The sequence below is a fragment of the Vombatus ursinus genome, unplaced genomic scaffold (genome assembly GCF_900497805.2).
Source record: "Vombatus ursinus unplaced genomic scaffold, bare-nosed wombat genome assembly UNPS02014816.1, whole genome shotgun sequence".
In the NCBI taxonomy this organism is placed as follows: domain Eukaryota; kingdom Metazoa; phylum Chordata; class Mammalia; order Diprotodontia; family Vombatidae; genus Vombatus; species Vombatus ursinus.
This window is the reverse complement of record NW_020954594.1, coordinates 13,958,515-13,967,426: the sequence shown is the minus strand read 5'-3', so window position 1 is coordinate 13,967,426 and position 8,912 is coordinate 13,958,515.

The window sequence follows — 8,912 nt, the reverse complement described above, 5'->3', positions numbered from 1 at the left end:
ATCTATCTATCTATCTATCTATCTATCTATCTATCTATCTATCTATCCATATATATATTTTTTCCTCCAACTACCCTAATATTGACAAAGGTCTCATGAATTGCAAGTATCATCTTTCCATGTAGGAATATAAACAGTTCAACTTTAATAAGTCCCTTATGATTTCTCTTTCCTGTTTACCTTTTCATGCTTTTCTTGAGTCTTGTATTTGAAAGTCAAATTTTCTATTCAGCTCTGGTCCTTTCATCAAGAATGCTTGACATTCACTGAATGTCCATTTTTTCCCCTGAAGGATTATACTCAGTTTTGCTGGGTAGGTGATTCTTATCTGTAATCCTATCTCCTTTGCCCTCTGGAATATCATATTCCAAGCCCTCCAGTTCCTTAATGTAGAAGCTGCTAAATCCTGTGTTATCCTGATTGTGTTTCCACAATACTTTTCTTTCTGGCTGCTTGCAATATTTTTTCCTTGATCTGGGAACTCTGGAATTTGGCTCCAATATTCCTAGGAGTTTTCCTTTGGAGATCTCTTTCAGGAGGTGACCAGTGGATTCTTTTAATTTCTATTTTACCCTCTGGTTCTAGAATATCAGGGCAGTTTTCCTTGATCATTTCTTGAAAGATGATGTATAGGCTCTTTTTTTGATCATGGCTTTCAGATAGTGCAGTAATTTTTAAATTATCTCTCCTGGATCTATTTTTCAGGTCAGTTGTTTTTCCAATGAGATATTTCATATTGTCTTCCATTTTTTTCATTCTTTTGGTTTTGTTTTACAATGTCTTGATTTCTCATAAAATCACTAGCTTCCAGTTGCTCCATTCTAATTTTTAGGAATGATTTTCCTCAGTGAGCTTTTGGAGTTCCTTTTCCATTTGGTCAATTCTGCTTTCTTCTCCTCATTGGTTTTTTTGGACCTCTTTTGTCACTTGGGTTAGGCTATTTTTTAAGGTGTTATTTTCTTCAGTATTTTTTTGGTTGCATGTTTTGATCTTCTTTGTCATCAAAGTAAGAGTCTATAGTCTGACTTTTTTGTGCCTTTGTTTGCTCATGATCCCAGCCAATTACTTGAGTTTTGAACTATTTGTTTTTTGTTTTGTTTTTGTTTTTGTTTTTACTTTTTAGTCATTTGGGGTTAAGTGACTTGCCCAGGGTCACACAGCTAGTAAGTGTCAAGTGTTTGGTCTGAGGGCAAATTTGAACTCAGGTCCTCCTGACTTTAGGGACAGTGCTCTATCCACTGTGCCACCTAGCTGCCCCTAAACTATTTGTTAAGGTAGGTGTCTGTTTCCACTGTGGAGAATGTACTGTCCCAAACTTTGGGAGTTTTGTGCAGCTGTTTTCAGAGATACTTCTAGAGACTTGTAGATTTTCAGTCTTTCCAAGGTGGTATGATCAAGGACAAGGTGTCTACTCCTTTCCTGGCCTGGGCTTTGGTTTATGAGTGACCACAAGCACTCTTTTCTGCCTTGGAACTGTGAAGAGGATTCCCTTTCCACAGCCACCACAAGCTCCACTAGACCAGCACTTCTCTTTCACCCAGGACCTCCACCCAGAACTGCGACCCAGATCCAAGCATAGGCAAAGCAATAGATTCCTGCCTGAGCACCAGCAAAGAGATCCCTGCAATCCCCCTCTGATCAGCCACTTGATCCCCCCTCCATCTGTGGGCCAAGAGCTCCTGAATCAACTGCTGCCCCGGGGCTGCGCCAGGACTGGGGCTGGACCAAGCTCCTCTCTTACTGTGGTCCAACAGACCTTTCCTACTGACATGAGAAGTTTGGAATCTGCCACAATTCCCCTTGATTCAATTCCCTAAAGACTGCTCCAAGTTTGCTGAGGCTTGATCTTTAACTGCATGGCCCATGCTGAATTGTGCTCCTCTCAAGCCTGGCACAACAGACTTTTCCAATCAACCATCCAGGTTGTCTTGGGCTGGAAATTTGTTTCACTCTGTCTTTTTTGTGGGTTCTGCTGCTCTAGAATTTGTTTGGAACCATTTTTTTTACAGGTGTTTGGAGGAGTTTGGGGGAGAACTCAAGTCACTGCTTTTACTCTGCCATCTTGGTTCTGCCCCTCGTAAAAGCTCTTTCTTGAACACCTCTTTTTATGTAAGAAAAATTTTCCCATTCTTCTTCTCCCTTCCCCCTTCTCCCAGTGCATCCCTCTTTCTTACTCCTTAAATTTTTTTTTGAGATCATCCCAATATAATTGACTCACCCCATGCCCTCTGACTATGTAGACTCCTTCTAACTGCCATAATAATGATGAAGTTCTTAGGAGTTACAGGTATCATCTTTCCAGAATGTAGACCATGTAACCTTATTAAAGCTCTTATGATTTCTTTTTCCTATTTACCTTTTTATGCTTTTCTTGATTCTTGTATTTGAAAGTCAAAATTTCTATTCATCTCTGGTCTTTTCATCAAGAATGCTTGAAAGCCCTCTATTTAATTAAACATACATTTTTTTAACCCTGAGGATTATACTCAGTTTTGCTGGGTAGGTGATTCTTGGTTATAATTTTAGCTCCTTTGCTTTCTGGAATGTCATATTTCAAACTCTCGATTCCTCAAATATGGAACCTGCTAAATCTTGTGTGATCCTTACTGTGGCTCCATGATTTCTGAATGTTTTGTTTTTGGCCACTTGCAATATTATCTCCTTGACCTGGGAGCTCTGGGATTTGGCCATCATATTTCTGGGAGTTTTCATTTTGGGATCAGGAAGTGATTAGTGGATTCTTTCAATTTCCACTTTACCCCCTGGTTTTAAGATATCAGGGCAGTTTTCTTTGATAATTTCTTGAAATATGGTGTTTAAGCTCTTTTTTTCATCATGACTTTCAGGCAGTCTAATAATTCTTAAATTATCTCTCCTCAATCTTTTTTCCAGGTCAGTTGTTTTTCTGACAAAGATATTTCACATTTTCACCTATTTTTTCATTCTTTTGACTTTGTTTTATTATTTCTTGATGTCTCATGGAGTCATTGGATTTCACTTGCTCAATTCCAATTTTTAAGGAATTATTTTCTTCAGTGAACTTTTGTACCTTTTCTTCCATTTGTCCAATTCTACTTTTTTTTTTTTTTTTGGTGAGGCAATTAGGTTTAAGTGACTTCCCCAGAGTCACACAACTAGTAAGTGTTATGTGTGTGAGGCCGGACCAATTCTACTTTTTTAAAGTATTTCTTCTTCAGTGAATTTTTGTGCCTCTTTTACCATTTGGCCAATTGTTTTTTTTTTAATTGTTGTTTTCTTCACTATGTTTTTGTCCCTCTTTTACCAAGCTGTTAATACCTTTTTCATAATTTTCTTGCATCACTCTCATTTCTTTTACCAAATTTTCCTCTACCACTCTTATCTCTTTCTTTAGCTGTTTTAGGAATTCTTTTTGGGCTCATGTCCAATTTGCATTATTTCTTTGAGGCTTTGCTTGTAGTTGTTTTCATGTTGTCTTCTAATTTTGTGTTTTGATCTTTCCTGTCTCTGTAGTAGTTTTTTATGTTCTGGTTCTTTTTCTATAGTTTGGTCATTTTTTCCAACCTATTTTTTGACTTTGAACTTTATGTTAAAGTTAGGCTCTGCTTACTTGGGGATGGTGTAGGGTACACTGTCCCAGGCTTCAAGCTTTTTTTGCACTGCTATTTTCAGAGCTAGTTCTAGGGGTGTGTAAGTTTTTAGTGCTGTCAAGGTGGTGTGATCTGGGGAGAGGTGTGGTCACTGCTCTCTTCATCTGCATTCTGGTCTTTACCAAAGAAGGACCCTCACTCCCTTGCAACAAAAATTCTCATATTCATCTCAGTCCTTGAACTGTGACCAGGTCCCCTACTGTACTATAGTCACAAGTGGTAGTGCTCCTCTTTGTCCTAAAATGTCTCTGGACTGAGAGTTCCTGAAGCTACTGCTCCTACTGTCACCACCTTCAAGGCCCATCACTGGTGTTGCCACCAAGTATACTCTGGGCTGGCCCCCACACTGGTGTCACAGACCTCTCCTTCCAACCTCCTAAATAGTCTTGGGAAAAATGTCTCACTCCATTCTTTTGTTGACTGTGTTGCTCCAGAATTCAATTTGATGCACTATTTTAAAGTTGTTTAGAGAGGAATATTGGGAGAGTTTGGCTGCAAGACCTAAATCTTGATCTCTTTAGCTTCTACCTATCATTCCTAACCCTGGGACCAATCAATTCCTCTTTCACATGACAGCCAGTCAGATAATTGAAGAAATCTATAATGTTCCACCCTCCCCCTCCACAAAACTTTTTCTCCAGATGAAATAGCCCCAATTCTTGCATCTGTTAAGCACGTGGTGTGGATTTGAAGCCCTTCACCATCCTGTTCATCCTCACCCTGATCCTTCTCTTGTTCTTCAGCTTATCAGTGATCTCCCTAAAACATAGTGTCTAGAGCTGAATAAAATATTCCAGATATATAGACAGTATTTATGTAACATTTTAAGATTTATAAAGTGCTTGACATATATGATCTCATTTGATCCTCATAATGTCTTTGTGAGTTAGAAACTAGTATTATCCCCATTTTACAGATGAGGAAACTGAGGATTGAATTCAAATTCCAACTCTGCCACTTATTATCTGTTTGGCTTTGACCAAGTCACCTAACATTCCTAGGCCCTGTTTTCCTTATATTTAAAATGAAAGGGTTGGACTATATGACTTCTTAGGTCCCTTCCTTGTTTAGATCTGTGATTGATGACCTAACGCTTGGCTTCATTTATCTTTGTACTCTCTCATTGTGATCCCATCCAGCATTGTGTCTTTCATTATCACTTGATTTACAGGGTCACAAAATCACAGATTCAGAGCTGGAAGGAATTTCATAGGCCATTCGGTTTGACCTTCTTTGTCTCCTTTACTAGATCCTCCTCCAGAGCACACCCTCTAACCATAGGTGTCCAGGGCTTTTGCTGGGTCCTCTTCTCTTCTTCCTCTATTTTACTTCACTTCATGATCTCATCAGCTCCTATGGCTTTAATTACCATCTCTAAGCTGATAATTCTTAAATTTACTTACTCTGCCCTAACCTCTTTGCCGACCTCCAATCTCAAATCTCCAACTGCCTTTTAGACATCTTGAATTGGATGTTCACTAGATATCTCAAACTCAACATGTCCAAACTGAACTCATCCCCCACCCAAATCCTCCTCCCTACTACCTTTCCTACTACTGTAGAGGGCAACACCATCCTCCCAATCCCTCAGGTTCCCAACCTAAAAGGCAATCTTAACTCCCATGAATCACTCATACCCAACATCCAAATTGTTGCCAAGGCCTGTTGATTTCACCTTTCCAACAGCTCTGCAATGCGCCATTTTCTCTACTCTGACACTAACACCACTCTGGTACAGGCCCTTATTATCTCATGCCAGTTACTATTGTAATAGTGTGCTGGGACTCTGCTTGACTCAAGTCTCTCCTCACTCCAACAATACTCTTTACCATTCATGTACTACAAATTTTTAGACACAGTGGATAGAGCTCATTCAGGTCTGCAGTCAGGAAGACCTGAATTCAAATCTAGCCTCACATACTTACTAGCTGTGTGACCCTGAGAAATCAGGTCACTCAATCTCTCCCGGTCTGAGTTTTCTTTACTGTAAAATGGGGATAATAATAGCACCTACCTCCCAGAGTTGTGAGGATCAAATGAGATAGTATTTGTAAAATGCTTGCCACTTAGCCTGGCTCATAGTAGGTGTTTAGAAAGTGTTTGTTTCCTTTCTTTCACCTCATGATATTTGCTCTTCCCTATGCCTGGAATGGACTTTCATCCATCTCTTCCTATTAAAATCTCTTCTTTCCTTCGAGATCCAACCCATCTGCTTTATGAATTCCTCCTTAATTTTTCCAGATGGAAGTAACTTTTCCCCATTGAAATTTCTCATAATCCATTGGCTAGAACTCTCCCTTGTACTTATTGCAATTTGCCTTTTGAAATAGTTTTTTGTGTATAGTCTTATTCTTTCCTATTTTACTGGTATAGGAAGCTTCCATTGAATAACATTCTCTATCAACATAGAGCAGAACATACTCAGGCTCTTATAGTCTTAGAAAGTTGCCTAGAGCTTGAGAATTTAAATGGCTTACTTGGGGCCATAAATCCAATGTGTGTCAGAGGCATGGTTTGAACCCAGCTCTTCCTAACTCTGAGGTCAGTTAAATAGATATATTTTTATATATAAGACAATATTAAAAGAATGGGTGTATTATCTTAGGTGAAAGGGACACTCTCAAGAGGGCATGTGTTTTGACTTATTTTTTTCCATTAGTGATGATAAATTTGTACAGAAGCAACTTCATTCTCTTCTCTGGTTGCCCTTGTACAAATCTGTGAGATTGTTGGCTGGTTTTAGTAGTGGAGCCGTGGAATAGAACAAAGTTCATAGTATCATAGATTTTGAGCTAGAAGGTCCTTTAAAAAAAAGAAAGAAAAATAATGCACATTAAACTTAAAAAAAGTCATCTAGTTCAACTCCCTCATTTTATAGATGTACAAACTGAGGCCCAGGGAGGTAATGTGACTTACTGGCCTGAGGTCACAGAGGTATTAAATAAAAGCACCAAAAAAGGAGCCCAGATGCTCTGACTCCAAATCCCACATGTTCTATCGTGGACATTAGCAGGCACATTTGAAGCTTGTGACTTTGGTCTCACTGATACCCTGCTTTGGTCAAATGGGTGAATTACTCATGAGTGCTAAAATCAAAATACTAGGTAATTCCTCCCTCTCTAGATACCAATTTGCTTTATTGACCTTAATACTTGATTCCTTCCCAAACAGCAGTGAACCAATGTTCTGTAAGCATTGTTAGCCTATTTTGCAGGAAACTGGAAACCAGAAATACTAAACAACTTCCTCAAGATTTTTTATCATAGTAGTGAATTGTTTGAGATAGTTTATCCCATTGATTTCAACTGTTGTGTTTGAGCTATAAGACTACACAGCCAGAGGGGAGACGCTACAGAGCACTGTATGTATGTATGCATGCCTGTGTATATGCATATATATATCTATGTATATGTGTTTATATAACATTTTTACTGTATTTTTTTTTTACCAAATTTCCTACCTGAATTAAGGCTTTTGCTCTTGTACAACACCCTTTTCCTCCTGTTCTTTGGTTCCTTTATTATTTTGGTTCACCCTCTGACACTGCTTCCTACACTATGCTTTTCTTTCCCATTTCCTTATTCTTAGCCCTGGCACCAGACAATCTCTCAACTTAGTGAAATTGTGATCTCTGAATCACTTGGTGCCACTGCCGTTAATGGACACCATGTAGAGCAGCAAGACAGGAAAGCACTCTATACAGGAAGTAGAAGGATAATGGTTGCACTTTGGTGCCTTTTGTAATAAGAATTAATTATCCTAATTAAAAAGACTACCTTGCAGAAGACAATTGGGAAACGTGGTGAGCAGTTTGTATTTTTACCTGATGACATGCATATTGAAATTAACAAGAGGGACATGTCTCCTGATATTTTTATCTTTTAAATTATATGCACAGAGGGGATTTGGTTTGTTCTTCAAGATGAAATGATCCCCTTTTCACAAGATGAAATCCAAATCCCTCCAGAAGTTTCTAACTTCAAAACTAGTTTGTTTTCTGTGCCCCCATCACCTCTTTTTTCAATCAATTCTTTTTCTCTACTCACTTCCTCCAAACCTTACCTTTATTCCATCACCTTTCCTATGAATCCAGTAGTCAGTCAGTCAATAAGCATTTATTAAGTGCCTACTATGTGCCTGGCAGTGTGCTAAGTGTTAGATATATAAAAACAGGGGGGGGAAAGTCCTTGTCCTCAATGAACTCACAATATAACAGGGAGACAACATGCAAACATATATGTGTGTATGTATATGTATGTGTGTGTTGGTCATATATATGCACTTATATATATAGATACATATGATAAATAGGAAATAATTAACAGAGGGGAGGTACTAGAATTACAAGGTATTTGAAAAGGCTTCCTATATTTGTTGGGATTTTAGCTAGGACTCAAAGGAAGCCAGGGAAGCCAGTATGTAGAGATGAAGGGGAGCGTTCCAGATATGGTGGAAGCCCAGAGAAAATGCCTAGAGTGAGAGATAGAGTGTCTTGTTCATGGAATAGCATGGAGGACAGTGCCATTGGATGGAAAAGTTCATAAGGCACAGTGTGGAGGGGTAGAGGACAATATAAGGTCTAAGTGCCATACAAAGGTCACGTGGCCTCCCAGGGTCCTTCACTGTGCCAGGGTCCTTTACTTTGGCACCCAGGGTTTCATACTGTGGTTACCCAGGGTTCCTCACTGTGATACCCCATCTTTTTTCTTTCTCTCTCCACCAAAAAAAAAATCTATCTTGTGACCAATTTTCTCAGGTCCCTGATCTCTGCTAAGTAACTGATAAACCATTATCAACACTCTAAGGTGATAATGGGTGATAATAGGTGAATGTGTCACCCTTTCTAGGAATTTATATTTTAGTGGATTGAGGATAGTGGGGAAATTCTGGTGACAATGCCTTAACCCAAAACGAGCAGGTGGAAATTTCCAGTCCTATGATAGGCCAGTGGGGGAAGGTTTTATGTTTGTGTGTGTGTGTGTGTGTGTGTATGTGTGTGTTTTTGAGCAGGTGCTTCTCACATCACAGCTGCCTAGACGCCTATGAATATAGCCAGATCTGTGTTTCTGCTCCGTTTAGGTGAACTTAACATTTTTTTTTGGAAAAAAAAAAGAAAAATCTTTGCTATATGTAATTTAATTCATCTTTGGAACTGTTTGCATTCCTATGCCTGCAAGTAGGTCAGGGGAATGAATAAAACTGGTAAGGAAGTCCAACAGGTGACATATGAAAACAGACACACACACACACACACACACACACACACACACACACACACACACA